This window comes from Candoia aspera, chromosome 6 (assembly GCF_035149785.1).
Source record: "Candoia aspera isolate rCanAsp1 chromosome 6, rCanAsp1.hap2, whole genome shotgun sequence".
Classification (NCBI taxonomy): domain Eukaryota; kingdom Metazoa; phylum Chordata; class Lepidosauria; order Squamata; family Boidae; genus Candoia; species Candoia aspera.
The window spans coordinates 45,204,274-45,228,897 of NC_086158.1; the positions used below are offsets into that span (position 1 = coordinate 45,204,274).

General features: G+C 37.5%; 1 protein-coding gene across 1 annotated transcript in view; it reads right to left on the reverse strand.

Moving 5' to 3' along the window:
• The window catches only part of ARHGEF4 (Rho guanine nucleotide exchange factor 4), a 122,406-nt gene that overhangs the window by 54,968 nt on the left and 42,814 nt on the right, over positions 1–24,624 (reverse strand).

The window sequence follows — 24,624 nt, forward strand, 5'->3', positions numbered from 1 at the left end:
AAGGTACTTCCACTCCAACAGCAATTCTCCACAATCCCACACACAACAGTTATCAGATGATTTGGAAAAAATGTTAAGAAGTTGCTATGTTGAAAGCTACATGGAGAAATGTCAATGGTAAAAAATATAACAAAAAACAGTGATATCCTTCAGAGTCTTTCCAGATCCTTTGCTGTCATTCCTCTCTTGCAATAACCCCCACCCCCAAAAATAATAAAGGTGGAAATTAAAGTTCATAAGCAATTTAAAATAAAGTTAAAGTTCATAAGCAATTTAAAACCAGGTTTTTCCCAGTAATTGTGACCATGACTATATGTCGCTATGGCAGCTAAATGATGGTGGTAGGAGATAACTAAGTTTTAAACCAAGTCTATTGGAAGTTACAAGTTTCATGAGGAGGATGCTAATCTCTATGGGATAGCTTGAGTCTTGGAGCCAAAAGTGAGATGAGGCAGAAGTTCCTGCCAATTGGAGAACAGATTGCCCATACAGTTTGTATGGTCACAGAGATTCAAAGAAAAACAACTTTCCTGTTATTTTAGTAAACAAGATAGAATTTTTAAAAATCTCTCTAAAAGAGTCAACATTGTGAGTGCAATCAGGTACAGAGAAGATCCCAAAGTCATACAAAACATTAGTATGAAGTGCCCAAAGATCCTAGTTCATTAGCTGGCCTTAAAAGAAGTTCCCATCTGTTAAGCTCAAGGACCACAAAGGTGGTAACAATATCTGACCTTAAAGGACTGTTATTTGGATTACTAAAATGTTACAGCTGAGAAAGAGTGAGAAACAATTGCTCAGCCCTGCCCTATCATAGAAGAACGCATGTAGGGATTACAAGCTGCCTCCTTTTTCGATTCTTGCCTCTGTGAACACTTTTGTTGCATGCCAAAGGTCCAAATTCAGTCATGGAAGCACCAGAGAGCATTGAAGGAGACATCCATTTGGAATAATAGGAAGACACTGCTAGTTAACATAGGCAACCAATGAACCCGAAGAAGCAATAGTAGGACTAGGAAGAAGGCAGCTTCCTAGTTTCCTTTATAGGAAGCAGCAAATGTTCTCTGCATAGGCATTGAACTTTTCCTTGGTCTAGTGGTTAAGGAGCTGGGCCAGAAACCAGGAATCTGTGAGTTCCAGTCCTACCTTAGGCATGAAAGCCAGCTGGGTGACCTTGGGCCAGTCCCTCCCTCTCAGCTCAACTCACCTCACAGGGTTGTTGTTGTGGGGAAAATAGGAGGAGGAAGGAGTATTAGGCATGTTCCCCACCTCTAGTTATTTATAAAAATAATAAAGGCAAGATAAAGAAATATTTTTTAAAAATCCTTACAGATCTTGGTATCTGTTCCTTCCTATTCTCTTTAGCTCCCTCCACTTATTCTAATCATGATAACAGAGGCTTTTCAATGTTTCAAATACCAATCACAGTGATTTACAAAGCAACTTTCATATAAGAGTTAATGGCATGACAACGATGCTGAGCTGGCAGCCTTTCCAAATAATGATGACGATGACGAGATAATGATTTATTAGATTTATATGCTGCCCGGGTCCCAGCGACTCTGGGCAGTTTACAATTGTTACAGCATTTAAAAACAAAAACAAGACAAAAAACACAAAAACAGCACAAGACAAAAGAACAACAATGGCAAAGAAAATAATCCCAGAGGGGAACAAAAAGGAAGAAAGGGGCATCAATTGTCGAATTTGTAAGAAATGAGATTGCTTATCCTTGCCTAAACCTCCATGCCTGCCTGCAATACTATTAGCCCCACTGCCACCTTACTACATATGCCATCGGAGTCAATCATGATGCCGTACCACCTCTAGAGAAAATAATGGAATATAAGCCCCACCCTAGCCTACTGATACACTAATGGACAAGTCTGACTCTGTGTGTATGAGAGAGAGAGGGAAGTACAGCCAAGTATACAAGCCCAGCCCCCTTTGTGTCATTATCCACATGCAGACAAGGGCCATCTCTATTGGCGCATTACCCTACATACAACTGATCACCAACAAAGGGTTTGCTACCACAAATGGTTGTCCTCTAAACATGACAATGGCAATGGCAAACCACTTCTGAACTCTTGACAAGAAAACTGCAGGGACTGACTTAGGTGCGTGCGCGCACACGCACGCACGCACACGTACACACACACACAAACATGGAGAACAATGCAGAATTAGCAAGGTCATCCCTGCACCTCCTGAACATGAGTAAACTGTTATTTGTTTGAATAATGCCTGAAGAGGGCTTCTGTTGTATGGTCCTGCATATGCAAGAGTATATCAGCTTAGTCTGTGTGCAAGTCATATGCACGTGTCATGTATATATCATTTTTGTCCATGAGGTTGCATGTATGTTGCATGTGAATATGCAACAATGAAAGTGTGTTTGGTGTGTGCAGTATAGAGACCGTAGCGTACGTATACTTACCTTCATCTATATGAATAGTATTGATTCAGGCACATGAAGCAGTAGTAGGCTTGGCTCTGCCCACTAATCTGCTGAGCAATGTTCTCCAACTCATTATTTTGTTCCTTGAACCCCATTTTGCCAGTTGCTCTGCACCCCCAGCTCTGACAGAGAAAAAGCAGTTCTACGAGGTCAGCCACTAAACCAAACTATTTAAGCTTTTGAAAAAACAAATGGTTGATGTGGGAGGAATGTCTCTTTAGATCGAAGTATTTCCTTGTGAGCTGTTCCCTTTTCCACAGCATGGAATTTTATAGTTTCATCAAATGTTTCATTATATTTTTTCTTTAAAGTGCTGTCTCTGCCTGTTCCTTTACTGAGCTCTATAATTTTCAGCTTGAAGCCAAATCTCTCCTGCCATTTTTACAGCTTTCTCCCTCTCTCTCTTTTGTTGCTGTTCTTGCCTCCCTCTGTTACTATATGAACTGCACTGAGGAGATGAAAATAAAACGTTACAGCCTGTGCTAAAATCTATTCCATCTATCCTAAGCCCCCTCGCAACCCAGTGTGTTTTTGCCAAGCTCACATTTGTTTTCTTGGCTTGACTCTGTTTGGGGATCAGCTCCTTCAGTGTTCTGAGCAATCTTGCAAAATGTTATTTCACTCTGGATTAGCTGCTCAAGCTTAGCTAAAGAAAGCCGCAGTGGCAGGTTTCAGCCAACTGTTCTGCTGCTTGCAGCAACTGCAGAAAAGCTGCTCAAATACCAGGGTGAAAATAAGTAAAAGAAAAAGATTTCCCTTGCAATAATAGAAATTAGGGCATTGAAATATATATATATTTCACATACATACATACATACATACAAAAAGCCTCTAAAACTTAGACATGGAGCCAGAAAAAAGAGGTTGACAAGACATAACCCATTACATCCCAATCATGTTGTTTTTATGTAATTTACATCCCACCTTTCCGACCAAGGACACTTAAGGTGGATAAGACTATTTTTAAAAAACATAAAACAATTATGTCATTAAAATTGCTAAAGCCATTATTAAAATTAAGCCAGAAAGACCTGGCTAAACTGAGAAGATTTAGCCTTTTCCTCTAAGCAGGCCCAGTGGGGGCCAAGCAGAGGTCCAGAAGACGGGCTTTACATAGCTTTGAATGAACACACGCAACCCTGTGCCTAAAGGAAGAGTTCTCCGAAAATGACAGTATTTTTAAGAGAGCCTCTCCTGCTCATCTTAATGCCAGGATAGCTTTATATCGAAAGAGGTGATCCCTCTGCTCATCACATCCTAAATAATTTAGGACTGTAAAGCTAAAATTTTGCCTAGGAAGTAAACAACAACCAGTGCAAGGCTTTTAAGATGGCCACAATACACTCCATGATAGTGCGGTAATCAGAAACTGAACTGGTGCCTTTCGAATCAACTGAAGCTTTTGGCTATGCCTTAAATGTGGACACAGAGAGAACACACCGTAGTCCACTACCTGGAATGTAACTGAAGCTTCTATAAAAGTTAACAGGTTCAAGGCTTCAGGAATGGCTGCAGCTCCTGTCCTAGATATACATACTTGTGCAAATGCATTGCTTGCCATTGCTGCCCCTGGGAATCCAGAGCCAGATGGATGTCAAGGAGCACTTCCCAACAGCAGACCTGGTCTCCCAAGAGAGGAGCTGCAGTCAAATAAATTGAAGCAGAGCCACTGACACATGGAGAGGGTGACAGTCCAAGAGAAGTAATATGTTTAAGTGGTGACAACCAGGCCAGTTACTGTACATCCAAGAATGTTGAAGGAGTTTGTGGTTGTCACCTCAGTGCCCCTTCCTATAATATCTGAGAAATCATGGAGGAGGGCATAGGGCTGGAAGAGTGGAAAAGACCAAATATCGTTTCTATCTTCAAAGGAAAAAAAGAGCTGGGTAACTACAGGCCAGTCAGCTTGTGATCAGTACTGACCAAAACAGTGGAACAAAATATAAGCAGTATGTGCTTATTTAGAAAATAATGCCCTGCTTTGCAGGAACTGGCATGGTTTTATCAATAACAAGTCACACCAAACTAACACAATCGCCTTTTTGATGAAGTAGCCAGTTCAGATGATGTACTGTAGTGTACCCTGACTTCATCAAAGCTTCAATGAAGTTTTCATAATATGAAGATTCATGAGCATCTTGAAAAGCTGGAACAATGGGTAGAAATTAGTCAGATGAATTTCTACATAGAAAAGTGCAAAGTCCTACAGTTCAGTAAGAAAAATTATATGCATGAATACAGGATGGCAGGAACCATACTGGGATGTGCAGTGTCAAGATCAAGATTATTCAGTTTCTGTCTGTGCTGTTTTGGTCAGACCATATTTATAATATTGCATCTAGTTCTTCATTTTAGGAAGAACATTGACAAACCGGAGTATGTCCAAAGGACAGCAACCAAGAAGAAAAGGCACCTGGAAGGAAAAACTTATGAGGAACTGTTGGGGGTATTTGGTTTATTTAGTCTCGAGAAGAGAAGATTGTGGAGACATGATAGCTGTCCTTAAGTATCCAAAAAGCTGTCATAAAGAGGGTGGGGAAGAACTGTTCAGAGTTGTTACAAAAGGTGGGAAAATAAATAATGGATTTAAATTACAAGGAAGAATTTCAAGCGGACATAAGGAAGCATTTCCTAATGGTAAGAACTGTTCAGTAGTGGAACAGGCTGCCTCAGGAGATAGTGGACTCTCCTTCACTGGAAGCATTTAAATAGATGGATGGCCATGTGTTGAAGATGTTAAAGCAATGGATTCCTGCACTAGGCACAGTTGAACTAGAATAATCTTGAAGGTCTTATATTCTATGATTGTAAGAGCAGGGAACTGAAACCATTTTTCAGCATATTAAATGAGGATGGAGGGAAGGTTGAAGCACCATTGAATTGCTTTCTTTTCTCAGTCTCTTCCCAGTTGCTACTGTAATGCAAAGAACGTGCAGGTTTAATTGTCATGATAAAGCTGTTTCAATGATAACTATAACAGACTGTTCCCAAGGATCTACTTGGGACTTAATACAAGCATTATTCTTTCCTTTCCATTTCTATTTTACACTATATTGCATAAATCAATAGAGTCAATGTTGGAACTGACAGCTGTGTAATTTCATACTGTTTTATCAGGAATACATTAGCTTCTGCAGGAACCCCTGAGACTTGATCTTCTTAGAGCCAACATGAAGAAAAGCCTTCAACATAGAAATCACACAAAATAATCATGATTCAGAGCCTCATATAAATTCTCCAGGGTGAATCTTGTAAATGTCAAGGTGTCTGATCAATTGCTTCTTTATACTGTACATTTCTAAACATTTCTAGTTGTATAAAATTAGAAGGATCAATGATTATCTCCAGTATTTACCAGCCTGGAAGCCAAATAGCAACTAATGAGGGAGACCATTTGTAGCAGGGGCAAGATTTAGCTTCCCCTGTACTTTAACTACTTATACTCCTAGACTATACATACAAAGCTGTTTTGTGTTATATGTATGTATGTATGTATGTATGTATGTATGTATATGTATATATATATGGAGAATCAAAAGTGAAACATTCAAGCCCATGATTAAAGTAATTTAGTATTATGGCATTATTTCATGGAGAGACTGAATAGATATATTTTGCTTTCCAGTTCTGGATTATCATTATTATTATTACTCTAAGCAGCTAATAAATTTGTATTTATTAACTGATTTTATAAAAACCAATCCATTGAAATGGATTTCAATGGATGTATCGAATATGAAGTCAATGCAACATTAAAACAACATACTGTAGTAACAGTGAGATATGTAAAAACTATAAAATGAACTAAGAAAAATAGTTTAAAATACCTGAGCCAATAAAACTTGTCAAAAGGAATACACTATCACTGATAATTGTACTTCTTTGTCTGAAGAGTATTCAGTGCTGGAGCACCAGACCTAGCTGAAGAAAGGGAATGTTTTTACACACAGGCTGGATAGTGATTTTGAGGCTTTTCTGTTCTTTCAGAAGCCCATGATGTCATTCTTTTTCTCTGGATTGACTGTGCATATTAGCTAACATAGGCTACTTCTTAGACTAAAGAAATATCAAGTGGTACACCATATTTCTACCAGGGATTAAAAATAATTCCCTCATAGAATAAAACTTTTTTGTTGTTGTTGTTTATTCGTTTAGTCGCTTCCGACTCTTCGTGACTTCATGGACCAGCCCACGCCAGAGCTTCCTGTCGGTCGTCAACACCCCCAGCTCCCCCAGGGACGAGTCCGTCACCTCTAGAATATCATCCATCCATCTTGCCCTTGGTCGGCCCCTCTTCCTTTTGCCTTCCACTCTCCCTAGCATCAGCATCTTCTCCAGGGTGTCCTGTCTTCTCATTATGTGGCCAAAGTATTTCAGTTTTGCCTTTAATATCATTCCCTCAAGTGAGCAGTCTGGCTTTATTTCCTGGAGGATGGACTGGTTGGATCTTCTTGCAGTCCAAGGCACTCTCAGAATTTTCCTCCAACACCACAGTTCAAAAGCATCGATCTTCCTTCGCTCAGCCTTCCTTATGGTCCAGCTCTCGCAGCCATATGTTACTACAGGGAACACCATTGCTTTAACTATGCGGGCCTTTGTTGTCAGTGTGATGTCTCTGCTCTTAACTATTTTATCGAGATTTGTCATTGCTCTTCTTCCAAGGATTAAGCGTCTTCTGATTTCCTGACTGCAGTCAGCAGCTGCAGTAATCTTTGCACCTAGGAATACAAAGTCTTTCACTGCTTCTACATTTTCTCCCTCTATTTGCCAGTTATCAATCAAGCTGGTTGCCATAATCTTGGTTTTTTTGAGGTTTAGCTGCAAACCAGCTTTTGCACTTTCTTCTTTCACCTTCATCATAAGGCTCCTCAGTTCCTCTTCACTTTCAGCCATCAAAGTGGTATCATCTGCATATCTGAGATTGTTAATGCTTCTTCCAGAGATTTTAACTCCAGCCTTGGATTCCTCAAGGCCAGCTTGTCGCATGATGTGTTCTGCATACAAGTTGAATAGGTAGGGTGAGAGTATACAGCCCTGCCGTACTCCTTTCCCAATCTTAAACCAGTCTGTTGTTCCGTGGTCTGTTCTTACTGTTGCTACTTGGTCGTTATACAGATTCTTCAGGAGGCATACAAGATGAGTTGGTATCCCCATACCACTAAGAACTTGCCACAATTTGTTATGGTCCACACAGTCAAAGGCTTTAGAATAGTCAATAAAACAGAAATAGATGTTTTTCTGAAACTCCCTGGCTTTTTCCATTATCCAGCGGATATTGGCAATTTGGTCTCTAGTTCCTCTGCCTTTTCTAAACCCAGCTTGTACGTCTGGCGATTCTCGCTCCATGAACTGCTGAAGTCTACCTTGCAGGATCTTGAGCATTACCTTACTGGCATGTGAAATGAGTGCCACTGTTCGATAGTTTGAACATTCTTTAGTGTTTCCCTTTTTTGGTATGGGGATATAAGTTGATTTTTTCCAGTCTGATGGCCATTCTTGTGTTTTCCAAATTTGCTGGCATATAGCATGCATTACCTTGACAGCATCATCTCGCAAGATTTTGAACAGTTCAGCTGGGATGCCGTCATCTCCTGTTGCCTTGTTATTAGCAATGCTTCTTAAGGCCCACTCAACCTCACTCTTCAGGATGTCTGGCTCTAGCTCACCGACCACACTGTCAAAGCTATCCCCGATATTGTTATCCTTCCTATACAGGTTTTCTGTATATTCTTGCCACCTTTTCTTGATCTCTTCTTCTTCTGTTAGGTCCTTGCCATCTTTGTTTTTGATCATACCCATTTTTGCCTGGAATTTACCTCCAATGTTTCTAATTTTCTGGAAGAGGTCTCTTGTCCTTCCTATTCTATTGTCTTCTTCCACTTCCGCGCATTGCTTGTTTAAAAATAATTCCTTATCTCTTCTGGCTAACCTCTGGAATTTTGCATTTAATTGGGCATATCTCCCCCTATCACTGTTGCCTTTTGCTTTCCTTCTTTCTTGGGCTACTTCTAGTGTCTCAGCAGACAGCCATTTTGCCTTCTTGGTTTTCTCTTTCTTTGGGATGTATTTTGTTGCCGCCTCCTGAACAATGCTACCAACTTCTGTCCAGAGTTCTTCCGGGACCCTATCTACTAAGTCCAGTCCCTTAAATCTATTCTTCACCTCCACTGCATATTCCTTAGGAATATTAGTGAGCTCATATCTAGCTGATCTGTGGGTCTTCCCTAATCTCTTTAGTCTGATCCTAAATTGTGCAAGAAGAAGTTCGTGATCTGAACTACAGTCAGCTCCAGGCCTTGTTTTTACCGACTGTACAGAATAAAACTTACTAAGAGTAAATATTGATGTTTTGCACTCAGTTGATTCATGGTGTGGTAAACACTAGGTTGAATGAATTAAATCTGGCTACCATTTGTTCTTCCTCAGAAAAGGAATGCACCAATGCAGCTTGCAGAGGGAAAAAAGCCTCAGTGATCTGCAAGACATTGGTATTGTTACAAGTATTTGGGATTTTTTTTAAAGTTTAAGAAAGATAAAAGACCCCTTATCACCTCATACACTTTAGAAAGTAAGTTGATTTCCCATCCATCCCCACCCCAATTCTTTTCAGGATTTTGTATTTAAAAAGTGGATGGATGGCTGGCTGGACGGAGGGAGAGACGGGTTTTATCCTACTCAACACTTGCCTAGTTTCATTGTGTTCTGCATATCTGCATATCTATTGTAATCTGAATAACAGAAGCTCACTTGTTATATGTTTAATAAATTCAGCACCATCATCACATCTAAGTCTAGTGTCCTGCTGATATTACTAAGCATATTCCCCTCATGTACATTCAAGTCCTCCTATATTATGGTTCTGTCTACACCAAATTTGCTAAGTTACACTTTTTTTCAAAGCATTTCTTCCCTGCTCTTTCTTTTTCGACCAGTTTATTTGGTATGGATGTGAATGCTTAGATGTATTTTTTATCTACATAAATGCTAACAAAACATCTATCTATCTATCTATCTATCTATCTATCTATCTATCTATCTATCTATCTATCAAATTTGTCACCGCCCATCTCCTCCGATCAGAGGGACTGCAATGAGAACACGTACTGTATGTCTCTGTAACACACTGAAGTTCTAAAAGAGTTCAGGGCTGCACAAACAATAAGATATCTACTGGGAACTGGGAAGTAAGCTGGTATTTGCATCATAATATTATTTACCAAAATATGTTGGGGGAGGCAAAAAAAAAAAGGAGCTGAGACATAGAATGTAGAAGCCCAACCATTTGTCCAAACAGCTGATGAAAGAAAAAACAGTATTTGTATTATGATAGTACTGTTCTCCAGAGCAAGCAACAGGATATGGTGCAGACTGCACGTTGTACTCACAATATTCATTGGAATAAATGTCATAAAAATCACATGAAAATGGGATACTTGTAATGAAAACAAGACAGCAAAGTATAGACATGAGACTTAAGATCTGTCTACTTCCTATGCCCAGCAGGGTGTTCTCTCATTAAAAATGAGAAAATTTAATGTTTTTTGTTCATTATTTTTGCAGTGTCTGATTCTCTTTCCTGCAGAAACTTTGACAGCAATTATCAAAGTGTACTGGAATTACAACACAGTTCTTCACTTGTTATGCTTCATTTTAAAAAATAAACTCAGAAGTTTTTAGAATAGCAAATATTGCTTGAGGCTGCAGCTCATAGCCAACTGCAATTTGTCAGCCACTACCGCATTTTGAACATTATAAATTTTCATCAGTATTTATTTTTTATTTAGATGTATATAGACAACCCACCCGTCAAAGCAACTCTGAGTGGCAAAATTTATATATATCTCCCTTCAAGCATACAACATACAATCCAATAAAAAAAATGGCAGCTGAGAATTTTTTAAAAGTCACAAAACGATATCAAACCATCTGAACTTCACTAATTAGCATGTAGTAACTACTATTTTTAAAAAAAAAAAAAAAAGCTAATTCTTTTGGATAAGTTACTCCAATGGTCACTCTGCATGAGTTCTTAAATAGAACCATACAAATCAATCAAGGTGAAGACGCACAACTGTGGTTTCTCAAAGGTTGCACTTGCAAAACCCTAACAATGCAAAATAATCATAGTTTTAAAAGGTGTAGTGACTTTCTAGTTAAATGTATGTTCAATAAAAATAGAATGACTCAAAATCAGTGACAGAACTGAACATCAATTGAACAGCTGACCAGATGGGTGAGAATAGGAAAAAGCATGTTAGGGGAAAAATATAAACAGGAAACTTGTTTATTTCACAGATTTTTTTATAAATAAGCACTGGACTCTTGATATGAAATGGAAATATAAACAAAACCAAAGGATACGAAAGCCTTTTTTAATAGAACGTTGATTACTGCAGCACCATTCACAGACAACCATATTAGTAAATCAGTTTCCCCTGACCGGATACTCGTCAGATGGGCTGAGATTAGAACTCAGACTTTTGAGCCAGTCCCAAATTGCAAAACACTGCACTGGGCAGTTGCCTTGATAGCACATCGAAAAAGCCACCACTACCATCAAAAAGCAAAGCTACTCTATTTCTTCCCTTCAGTGTGCCAGCCATTATCTATGTTTATTTTTTGGTTTGATTTCTTTACACACATGTCTTTGAATAGCATTAATAATCCAAGAAGTGTGTCACTTTTACTCATCTATCAAAGGCCCGACCATCTCCTGGGCAAAGATGCTGTCAGTTCTTATTGTGTTGAAGCTAGTGACACCAAGGGAAAATGCTAGCTGCTGTTTTTGTTTATTAAAGTTCAGAAGTTCCTAAGGGGAAGTAAACAGCGATACCTTCCTTCTCAGAGGAGAAAGGTCCTTAAAATAACCGTTAACACCCAAGGGAAACCCAGTGCATTTTCTATTACCTTTTGCTCCCGTTCCACTTGAAAGGAGACATATGCAAATTTACTGCCAAACATCCTCTTTCATCTTAAAATACTTCTAAAAAAATAAAGTAATAGCAATAATAATAATAATAATGGTTATTGTTACCAAGCTACTGTACTATAAACCAGGTAGCACAGTCCTCACACTGGCATCAAACGAGTGACATGAAATATAAGTAAAACTGGCTCATGTATTACCAATACCTACTGTCCTGCAGAAGTGGGCCATCTCACAATATACTATACCTTTTATATGTAAGTCTTTATGTGTAAGACTAATGAGAGGTAGCCACATTAGTTCATTGCAGCAGAAAAAGCAAACTGGCCATAAAAACTAAAAGTATCTATTATAACAAGGTATATCTCATGCCATATTAAACATGTTGGTCTTTACAGTACCCCAAAGAGTCTCTGTTGTATAAGCAATCCTATTATGACAGCTAGTGACCTGGCCCATCTTAGATTGGCTGAAACTGGACAAAAGTATTGCTATTCCTAGTGGCTTTGAATATGAGAACAGAGAAATAGACACAACACACAAAAAGTCACAAGCTCTCATGCAATACACATGGAGGGGAAAAAATCCATATATTTGTTTCTGCTAATTTTAATGTCAGACAATTAGAAAGTGAAACCACAAAAGAGAAAGAGATTAAAATGGAGATACAAGACCCCTAACTTGCAAAATTCCTCAGTTTTTTGACAGTTGATTAGATCATAAATTAGCTAAAAATAAGGCTGTTTCTCCAGTCACCACCTGCCCAATATTAGATGGCAATAAGAAGAGGTAGGAGGTGCACAAAAGTAGCTATGAGTTAAATTTTAGAGCAGTGCAATTGTAAGGGAAACAGGGCTGAGCAGCACTTCCCCAGCTGATTTCTGCTGCTGTTATTAAAATTACAACATTAAGAGATGCCATCAAAGATCTTTCATGTCACATCTGTTTCCAGAAGAATAAAGAGTTTCTAAACAAACAAACATAAGAGTCCAATACATGATATTGAACTCTGTGTTCAGCAGTTTCCAGCCCTACGGCAACTCAACTGTTCTGTCAAAACATCTCAAGTAAAATTTCAAAACTATCAACATTCTTTCATTTTACTTCAGGAGGGAGGGAATAGGAATTAAGACTGGGGCTTTAAAAGATTATTGTTTCCATTTCAAACTGGCTTAAGCTATCTATATCTTGGAAATACTGGAGCATAAAGTGCCTCTGAAATCTGAGTCTGAGCAATATGCAGACTGATTTTTGAATTCATTGGAGAAGACATCTCTCTGCACCCATGGGTGATTAAGTTGGCTTGCTCTCTCTTCCATATACTTTTGCATGGGAAAAGCACAACAGATGATCCATTTATGAGTGCTGCCTGGAATCCCCATGCCTGAAATTCATAAAATGCTGGGATAGCAAAGCTTTCTGTGATCTAACCCCAAAGATGCTTAAGGGGCAAAATAAAATTAATTTCTCCCTGCATATGTTCATTTTTATGCCCAGTAATATCAGACATGATGCCACAGCATATTAAGGTTCCCCTGAACATAAAATGCTTAAAAAGGAAAAGAAAAAGAGGTTTTGCTGATGGGCAATATATCATTTTTAAATAATCTCATGGAAGTTCGGGGGGGGGGAACTTTGATCTCCTCACCTCACATTGTGAGCAGCGACTTGCTATAACAGCTTGTGTTCTTCCTCAAAATTTAGCTATTCAAGGCCACTTCTCCAAGAAAGGTGAGGAAGATACCAACTTGCCCTTTCTTGCTAATCTGTGATAATTCTATTGAGAAGCTCCCCAAGCACCTTTTATTAAATTTTATCAATGCAGATGACAGATCCTAAATAAAATGTATATGTTTGTCTCCACAGACCTGTCAGTCAGCTGTGGCTGGAGTCTGCCCAGTTTGCTTCTCCTGATAAAGTGTTTAAGAACAGAAATGAACTAGTTGGCCTTATCCTTTGATTGGGCACAACCCTTATCACTACTTATTTATCTCTATTAAGTTCATCCCTTGTTCATCTTTTGGAAGGACTCTCAGCTGCTTTTTAAAAATGGTGTAAATACACACCAGAACTACCACATTTCATAGTTTAGCCCTCCTCTCTCAATTTCTAAAGTAACCTGGTGTTCTTCACCTCCCATTATCTGCAACCATCTGGAGGAAACTGGGTTGCTGGAAGGCTGCTTTGGTGATTAAGGCTGCAGACCTAACCACACTTGTTACTGGGTAAGCCTCACTGACCTAAATGGCCTTCTTTCTCATAGAGAATTAAGCTGTACTAGACTGAGCTGAGCAGGCATCCACCTTACAATATGTTGCTGAACATGCAGAAATTCTGTACTATATAAGACATGATTCACTGAACAATTAAGCAGCCCAAAGGAATTTCTTTTAACAAAGTGCACATAAAAAGTTCATTATCACAACTAAGAAATGGAATTTAAATGTCAGATGGGTGGAGGTGGGATACAGAGTGATTTGTTTCAGGCAATGACCTAACACTGTGTGTCTACGTATTCACGAAGGATATGCAGATTCTGGGTTTGGGCTGAACATAACAAAATGGAGTGATGTGGGTTTTTTTAAAAAAAGATTCCACATAACATATTGATTTAATAGTCATGAGACAGCTTGCCTTCAGCTGAATGTAGAGTTCTTGGACAGCAAGAACGGAAGGGCAGAAAATACTAGAGTTGCTAGAAGTTTGATTTTTTTTCAGCAACAGTTTTAGAAAGCCTCTAGATTGGAGGAAAGAGGACATGTTTCAGCTGGCAAAACTAATTGGAGCTAGCAGAACAAAAGGTATAACTGAACTGTACCTATGGTTTTAAAAAAATCAGCAAGGTCTGCTGAAATAAGCTGACCTGGATTTATAGATAAAAAACTAAAATTTCCTTTCAGTTTAATCACCTCCTGGTGACTTTATGGAACATCCATGTTTTTTCATTGGTAATAATATGAAAGTGTTTTGCATTGTCTTCTGTATTCTTTTTCTTCAATTTTCCAATCTATCCTACCAGGTCCAACTTCATTTAGCTTTTGAGAGTAGTCAAAGTCACCTAGATATTGAGGCTGATTTTTAGACAGGCCCTTTATTCTGATATTAGGGGGGGGAAAGCTATGTAAAAAAAATTCTCCATTTCATTATAACTTTGCAATGCTGGTCAACTAAGAAAAATCAGTATGAAACTATGACATGTTACTGTTGTACAGTGGGGAGTTTTGCTATACAAGTGAAAAAAATAGCAATTTAAAGCATGTTTTAAATGTATTTTCAATTATTTTCAGTGACTGTGTGCTCCTGTTTCATGAACACATATTGCATGTTTATTTACTGTACTTACAGAAAGTAATGTACTGATTTTATAGAACCATGCATAAAATACACACTGGATGATTAAGAGTCACTATATCATCCGTTAACATCCATAACATTTAATGTTTCCCAACTCCACATGTAACTTTACAGACTTCAAGGATAATATTCTGCAGGGCTCATAAGCTAATGAGAACCAAATCCAATATTAGTCAACAGGAAGTCTGTTCATGCAACAGAAATAGCAGCACCAAACTCACCAAATTTGCTCCAGATGGTCCCCTGAAGATGACAAAGAGGGCTGCAGATACATACATACATAGATGCCACCACACTACTCCCTTTCAAGGTGAGCATGTTAAGCAACATGCATAAAAAGATTAATAAACAAAGAAATTGGAGGCAGTAGATAGAGGAAAGAAAAGGAAATCTAACACTAGTTTACCTCAGCACCATTCATTATACCTCTCCAAATATTTCTGCTATTTGAAACCATTCTTCCTTCTACCATGTCCATACACGAATTCATATACTGCCTTTTATTTTTAACATTTTTGCCTCTTTCTGATGATCTCATCAACTGCATCCAGACACAACTTCCTTGGTTGGATAAACAAACCACATTTCTCCAGTTACAAATACAGCCTTACCATTTTTTCAGAATTCTCACAGCATTTATTACTTTATTTTCTTCAACTGTCCATGGGCATTAACATATATGACATTCATTTCAATTCTACTTTTCAACAGTTGAAGGAGAAATCTGATCTATCTGATCGTGAAGGAATTTAATCTAGTCTGTTCCACTGATGGAAGGGCACTACCAAATTCAGCTTCTGTAATGCTTACTCTTCTTCCCTTTCTTGGGAATGTTTCTTGATAGCATTAGGTACAAGGAATATGTTCATTATGATATACATTGAATGCACAGTGTGCTCAGCCAGATGCTTCTCCCCTCCAAAACATTAAGAAGTTCATTTTGAGTTTTGGCTAACGAACACATTATTTTCAAAACACAGAAGATTTTTTCTACATCCTATTAAAAATAATAAATAATGCTCAATTTACCCTAAAATTGGATTCTTTCACTCAATAAAGATGTCAAGCATTAAAGCAGCTGTTAACAGCAATTAAGTTTGGAAGTCTAGTCTGAAAAGGAAAAGAATCTCAAACAAGATAATCCCAAGGAACAATCCTCCATGCTGATTAACATATCTAATCCATACTGTGTAACAAGACTGCAGGAAGAAACAAGAACAGCAAATATACCTGCAGATCAAACAGCTCCTGGTGATTGAAGCCAACAATTTCATCTTGAAAGGAATGTAAACTGATCTTTCCATGTTAATACAAGAAACAATGACGCTTCACTGGGAAACTAAATGCTAATTAGGACTTGCAGAAACAAATTCTGCTTTCACTTTGGAATAACTAGGTGGTCTTTAACAAGCCAGCAGTTATAAAATGAAAACAAACAACAAATCTTGTGAAGATCAAGAAGACAGACTGTAAAGCACTTTGGTCATTAGAACTATAGTAACAAACACTCACCTAAAGCACACAATGTGTAAGCCTTTTGTCTTAGTGAAATCCAGCCATTGTGATTTGTACTCATGGTTTATAGTTTAATAGGCTGTGTGAATGCAGCCAACTACAGTTTATTCAGCCAGTCATGGATAAGCAAAGTGCTGATTCATCCATCCACTACTTCAGTCACTAAAAAGGAAATAGGCATTATTAAATAAATTACACATCAGGTGCCTTTAGATGGAGCTTTTATGACCTTACCTATTAACAAAAATAATTAGGGGATCATCATCTATTTGTTAACTTCCATGTGCTTTCCCATCATTTTTTTCCTTGCCTTTATATTTCAGAAATCCTACACAGGGAGCTCCATAATCTGTGTATAGTGTGTAACACCATGAGCAACCTGTCCAGAAGTACCTAGATAACATAGATGAGCATCAAGTGCACAAGTACTCTACTAAACAATTGCTGGTTGGTGAAAATCTGGAAAACCATACTTTTAGTATTCCAGGATTAGAGGGACAGCTACAATCCATTCCTTTAGCGGAAAAATCAACATAAAGGACAACGCAAGAAAGATAACTTTGAAGACATATGGTTTCCTTTTATTATTTTGCACCTAATTTTTTTTCAGACCAACTTCCTTTTCCATTTATAATATAGAAAGATATTTCTTAGCAGATGGATGATTATCTTGTAGATTATTATAACCACCAATGATCATTGTCCTATATATTTTTTATCCCTATCCCCATGTCCTCCTTGCACCAATTTTATTTTAAGAAATCTTTAAAAATGAAAATACTGCTAATAAACTAGAAAATGAATGCAATGCTTCTTGGCTAACAGCCAGGTCTAAAAATAATTAGGTCTGCTTCAGACAGAGCAGAAATTCTTTTTATTATTATTTTTTGCTCTTCACAAGTACATCTTGTTTGCTCTAGTCCACCACCAGTAATCTTGGATATAGGCATGAGAGCAGACTGGTGCCATCCTCTGTATATTCTTCATACATTTGTATCCCACTTTCTTCTTCCAAGAAATAAGAACTCTATTTTATGGTATCTCAGTGGACCAACCTATAACAAGGAAGAGCTGTGGAGACCCATATTTTTGTTTTAATAATGTCCAAGGAAAGACGATTTTATGCTGATTTGTGATGTCCCTGCAGTGCACAGAAGAATGCTTGTAGTCCAATAGTTTATCAAGTGTAGCATTCACCCTGTCAGTGTAGAATGTAATCTCTGGCTATAACAGCCTCCAATTTTATCCCACATTTTCTCTAAGGAGGAAAGAGGAATAAAGGAGTTATCTTAAAAGATAATAATGGTACTATACTTGGCTTACAAATGGAGGTACTTGGCTTACAAATGGAAGTTTTACTGAAGTAGCAAGAACTACCATTCCTTTGGAATTGTGAAGGTGAGGGGCGGGGTGGGGGGGCTTGGGGGAGCCAATTTAAACAAAAACTGAGATGTAACAACAAGCCCTACAAGCACATTCATCCCAAATTTGTTGGGCTCATCCTCAAGTCCTGCTAACTATGGCACAAAAATACTTTACTTTTTTTTAAAAAAGATATTGACTTACATTTCAACCCCAGCCTACCACAGAGGAAGCTTTTGCTCATTTTTAACTTCTAGTTTTAAAATAGTGTTTTCCTCTCCCAACATAAGCCTTGCTGTGCAAACAATCTATGATACCTCACCAATGATGGTGGTGATGAGACGTTGGGATCTGCTCACCTCAAGTGGCCATTTGAAGGTTCTCCGATCATGGACCTTACCCTCTGCTTGCTAGGCACTCAATGGGCTTTTTGGCTTTGACTGCAGCAAAGTCTGAAGACCTCACTTCCACGGAACAAGCTGCAGAACTTCAGAAACCTCTTCAGCATTATAAGAGCTCCTTTTATACATGGCTCTTTCAGAAGATTGCTAGACCTGTCTGTTTTTGTTTAAAAATGGACTGGCAGATCCTGAATCCTGGTTTTTGCTGGTTCTGTCTCTAATGAGTGTGTTACAGGTTTCTCCTTTTGTTGACAAAGGATTTCATGTTGCCAAATTTTCTATTCATTTTATTATTTGGGGGAAAGAAGTAGCCTATGCTAACAGAATTTGCATATTCCATGAGCTATTTCCAGGTGCTGCCAGCTCAAGCCGCTCATTGCCAACACTGCTGTTCCCTTGAGAAAGGTATTGAATAATGTCTATTTTCAGAAAAATGGAATTGCAAAGAATATAGTCAAAGAGAGCAAGGAACCATTAAGATAAAAAGAGGCAGAGGAGATGCAATGCAATTTTGATGAAAATTTGAAAAAAAAATGTTTTGGAAGTGGGTGATTTTTATTATGTGTTAAAATGGAATGACTTATAGAAATAATGTGGTGTTTTGGTTTAATATAGAGTCAGAGATCATGGAAATTTTGTATATCCTGTTGGCAGATGCTGGGAAAGCCTTTAGCCCAGGAGAGGTCAAAAAAGTCACACACCAAGCATTTCTATAAAAATAATTTATTTACAGAAAACAAAACAAAAGCAAAACATATTTAAAGGACTTAGCTCCCTTGGAGCAAGCCTTGCTTGCCTACATTGCCGGCAGAGAAAAAAAAAAAGAGGAAGTAAGAACAAGTCCGGGCAGGTTTCCTCCCCCCCAGGTGATTTGCATGAAGCACGTGAGAGGAGACAATCTAATACAACCTTTTAACCCGGCCAAAATGATTAGGCACAATAGCAGTCTTAATCGTTAGTAGGAAAACCTCAGCATATCCTTGCTGTTAAAAGTTGGAAGCCACATCTTTCTGTAAATTTTAAGAAAAAAATTCTTGTGTTTCTGCACTTTTTAAGGTTTTTTTCTTTGTAGTTTTTTGTGTTTTTTTGTAGTTTTTATTCATTACTTGAAACTTAATAAAATTTACTATCAAAAAAAGGAAGTGGGTGAAGAGGACTAAACAAGTAGCTTCTGCCAAGTGTGAATGGAATTAAAAATAAGAGTGATGAAATTATTTGGAATGAAATTCAAGTAAGAACATGATAAAGTAGTATTTATAGATTTGTATAAGAATGCTTTGCTGTTCCTATTCAGTTTTTAAGATACTTCTGACTATTCAGGATCCAACGGACATTATTTCACAAAGCTTGTCTGTCAGTAATTGCTTCAAGTTCTTGTAAGCTTGTGTTTGTATCATCAGCGACAATATCTAGCCACACTATCCTCTCCCAACATCTTTTTTTGTATTGCCTTTGATTGTTCCAAGCATCTGGGCCTTCTTCAACAACTCAAGCTTTTGAATTACGAGTCCAAAATACTTAAGCTTAGCTTTATTATTAGCATTTCTAATTAACAGTCTGGTTTTACTTCATCTAGTATTGAATTATTTGTTCTTCTTAAAGTCAAATTGTTCTCAACAACTTTCTCTAGCATCACAAGGTCAAAGGCATCCATTTTAATTCATTCAATCTTTCTGATGGTCCAGCTTTCACAGCGATATGTTCCAACAGGAAAAACCATGGCCTTGACAATAAATGCCTTTTTTTATCACTGTGACATCTCTGCACTCTGATATCTTGTCTAGATTTCCCACAGTTGCTGGGAGTCGGGTGGCATATAAATTTAATATATTATTATTATTATTATTATTATTATTATTATATTATTATTTTACAGGACTTCTGTTTATACAATGTTTATACAATGACTATAGTCAGCATCCCTTTAAATGAATGAACCTAGAAAGATAAAGTTTGTTGCTACTTCTACTTATTCTCTATCTACTTGCATTGGGTTGGCACTGCATGTTGATTTTTTTATTTTACTTCCAGCCATGAAAGTATATCCAGCCATCAGCATATCTGTGGTTACTGATCCTTCTCCAAGCAATTTTAATTCCAATTTCTTTTCTTTTAGTCCAGCATTTCTCATGATATATGCTGCATATAGCTTAATTAAATAAGGTGACAGTATACAGTAGACAGTATAGAACAGTATACAACCTTCCCACTTCTTTCTCAATTTTGAACCATCTTGTTGCTCCATATAAATGCTTCACTAGGCAGATGAATAGTAAAAAAAAAAAAAGAAGAATCAGACTGGCATTCTCAGTGTAATGTGCAAATCACCTTCATGCATGTACAAATCTCAGCAAACTTTCTCTACTCATACAAACTGGAGGTTTACTGGCTCCAGTAAACAGCCCCCAAGCTGGGTAGTCCATGCCTCTCTTCAAACAGGAGTCTCATGTAAGGGTTTCCTTCTAGTCTTCTATCAAACAACAATTTTATAGCTTTGTCCTGTCCATAGTTTTATTCTTTGTTAATGCTGGTTTTTACATCGGGCTTCTTCCCTCCAAATATAGAAATGATTGCACTTTTTAAGCAGAGACAAGTAAATTACAGGAAGCAAAAGATAACAAATGAAGAAGGTTACAGGGTAACATATTTCTTACATTTAGGAACTTCCATGGGACCTGAGATTGATAAAGAATGCTTAAACTAACAGACATCTGTAATGTATCTGAAGACACTTGGTAATTACATAAACTCAAAGATTGTAAGAGCCTTCTTTCAAATGTGATTATTACATTTTTACAAAATTAGGTCTTTCAGAAAGGCTAGCTGAAAAGACTAGTTCTCTCTTTGTTGCAAAGATGGGCAATCTGTTTCTGTCAGGACTGTTTTAGCTGATGGAGTTTTTAAAGGTTAATAAAAGAACTCCAAGCAGCAAACAGCAATCCTGCAGAGTAGAAGCGTGAACCAAAAAAGGAACTTGCACATTAAGCTTAATTATGTTCAGAAATAAATTCAGTCTTCACACTGTAGTTAGATGAAGAAAAATAGAGATAGCTTACTTTTATTTAGTAGGTCTGGATACAGGTAGGTTCTTAGTAGAAAGCATTTAATCATCACCAGTTCTTTGTAGACGCTTTCTAAAGGGCGAGAGCTGCGCCCTGCAGCAGCTTCTGCTTGCATGTGTGCCAGAAGGGTAATGGAGATTGTTAATCCCCAAGCCCAAGGAGGAGGAGGAAGTGGAAATCAGGTGACCCATGTGACATCCCACAAGTACAATATGCATTTACTAAAGAGACTCTCTTATGCTTATGAGACAATGCTCAGTTGACCCCTGATAATTCCAACATTAGCATGTCTGTTGGGAAGAGGTAGGTCAGTGGGGCTGATGCCAACATTGGGAAAAGTGCAAGCCAAAAGTGGGTGGTGTCACACACTCCTTCTCTGATACCTTCTTATTCTTTATTTCTACTATCCTTATTCTTTTCTCTCAAGCATCTGGCTGGATAAAAGAAGAATGCACTGATTACATGCACACAGATATTTAAATTAGATTGAGAGTCTTATGAAATCAGCCTGAATCATGCAGATTGCCCAGTTCTGGTTAACACAACAAATTCTGTGAGAGGTGGCAGCAGAACGATTACAAGAGACTGAATTCAGTGCTCAAGATAAATCCTTGACACGTGGTAGAAAACTAGGGCTCATATCTTACCACTGTTCTTCTTAACTTGAACTGAAGAGCTACCAATTTTGTATAGCCACTTTGCCTTCAGGATGAAAAACTCTGTTGGGAAGGTGGCATATTACAGATAAAATCTCCAACTAGACATCAGATTTTCCCATCTCCCTCTAAGCTAAGCTTATCAAATCTGAGCAACAAAAATGCATACAACTACTGGTTGGCACCTGTAACTCCCTGCTGTCACCTAGTCATTGACAAGATTTTTGCAGCCCAGATCTTAGTACTCTAAGCAAGATTCTTAGCTCTTTTTCTCACTTTTGCCTCCCTAAAAGTCTTTTACAATGAGCAAAGAACAGTTGAGTAGACAAGATATTCACCAAGCTTCATAAGGCTTTCTTTCTTGCTCTTACTTCTTTTCCCCATCAATTCAAGTAGTATAAAAAAATGTTATTTTATAAAATAATTCAATTACAAATAAGATATAATAAGGCAATGTTATATTAACAAAGGTTCTGGTAAGAAGAAAGGCAAGATTGGTGTGGTGTGGTGTGGTATGGTAATATCTCACATGTACAGTATTTCTGAAAATCTAGGCAGAAATAGTTGTATAATTATTCCAGTAAGAGACAATTACTATATAATCTGTGGCATATTTGTACTGGCATAAACCACTTTTTCAAAAATGTAGGCAAAGGTGGGACTCGGGCTAAATCATCTATCTAATAAATTCCTAGGAGCCAAAAATAGTTTCCTTGACTGTTAAAAAAACCAGATGAAATGAAAGTTTCCCATTGTCAGAGGGACAGTATCAGGGATTGCCTCTGCACAGCTTTTTACACAAATTGGGAAGAAACTATATGAGTATGAAAAGCCCATAATTACAATAATCAATCAGGACAGTTAAAGAGTTGAAAAGGGGAAAATGATGCCCCTATATGCCAGGAGGAAACTCCATCTACTTCATATAACATACAGGAAGACATTTCCTATGGCACTGTCATTGGTATATATGATGGTTGAGCTGGTTCTTCATGGAGTCACAGATGGTTTAACCATTTAGTCACTTTGTCATTCAGATGAGCTATAAAGAATTTTTTTAATGTATCAGAAAAAGCACTTATTGCATGAAAGTGGTACAACTGTTTAGACGCTTTGTCAACAACTTGTGTTCTCAAACACAAAGACATCAAGGATGTAGTTTCATATACCTCTGTGCCTTCAAGCAGTTACTACTCTGTGCAATATAGAATGAAGGTTTTAAAACTGCCAGGTATTTAGAATTGGTCTGAAGAGTGTAATGCTTTTCTATCTTGTTTGTAATTATCCCTACAGGACCCCAAAGTAACATCCAAATCTAGAAAATATGACTACACCATTTGTTTTTGATATGACTGGTATTTGTTTTTCTAAGCAACTGTATATCCAGCTGATGATGAGTAGATAGTTACTCATCCCCAAAAATAATTTAGGTGCCACTGCAACAATCATAACAAAAGGATCTTAACAAGAAAGAGCGCACCAGTGAAAATTACATTTATAGGTGTTTTGAGTCAAAAGTATGTTTCCCTGAAGAAACAAGGTGACTTTCAAATAACTGATGTTCTTAGAGCATCTGTCAGGGCTTAATCTGTATTATGGTGCATAATAAATTTCTATTTTGTTCTGTAAGAGCCAACATTTTTTTTTTCTGAAAGAAAAATTCTCAACAAGATGTATCACTTTAGAATTCAGACTAAACTTTGGCTAAAACAAGATTAGAAGGTCCAACCAGAACAAAAATAGAAAAATAATTGTCCAAAATAAAATGAGTTACATAAATTGTTAAATTGTTTCCTCTGACATGATCTTTCAAAAAAGAAAGCAATACTTCTAGGTTTATTGAAGAAAAAATAAGCTTTGTCAAATATCTTTTCCACAAAGATTCTAATGTTAATTGCTTATTGGAATCAAATAACAACTTCAGACAAATTTCATGGAACTAGATTATCAAGGCAGTTTGAACTGATGCTAGGAAGAAGTGTGACCAGCAAATACATATTTGACTTGCTTCACTATGAACAAGTACAATGGTACCCAGTAGGAAGACATTCTGCATGACTTCTAAAAGTTAACCACACTGAGCGTGAGATCATTGATCCAGATAATTAATCAGAATTCCTGCTTATTTCACTATGTTGCATTGATGATGAATTAAGGACAATAAGAGGAGGAAACATCAGCAAAATTAGACCATGATGCTTGTCTTCATGTCTAGAAATAACTGTTAAGTCATTCTGACAGAAATGCTCACCAACTATATTTTTGAAGCCTTTCAGAATGGTTGATTTCTCTGTAGATCAAAATATAAAGGCTCACTAAAATGCCTGCAACATAAAGAATAGCACAACAGCTGCCTTTAAAAGCAAAGCCTTTCAACCAATAAAAAATAAAAAGCTTGTGTCTACCATATGGTGACTCAATCTTTCTGACCCCAACCTTGTAAGACCCCCCCACCGGCATCAACTAAGCAAGTTAGTGTCAACACTTCACAAAATAAGTCTTCTGGCTACTTGTATGCTGTCATGAACTGAGCCAGCTACTTGAATGCAGTGAAGTTATTTTCTCTAGACAAAGTCAAGAGGAAAACTTAGTGACTTGCTATCCATGTTCTATCACCAACTGGATCAAGATGGCACTTTGTGATAGTTACGTGTCACATGATTTGTGCCTGGCCATTTCTGTTCTGATGTTTTCTCACCATACCATAAAATCATTAACTGAGAGAAGAAGACATAGTAGACAGTATTTTCTTCTCCATGAAATTTTATTTTTATTTCATCTGTTAATAACAAAGAGTCTTGGAATATCCTTAAAATATGACATAGACTTTTATGCATTAATTACATTCATACCACCAACTATCCTGGTGGCCTTTTGAAATGCCTTA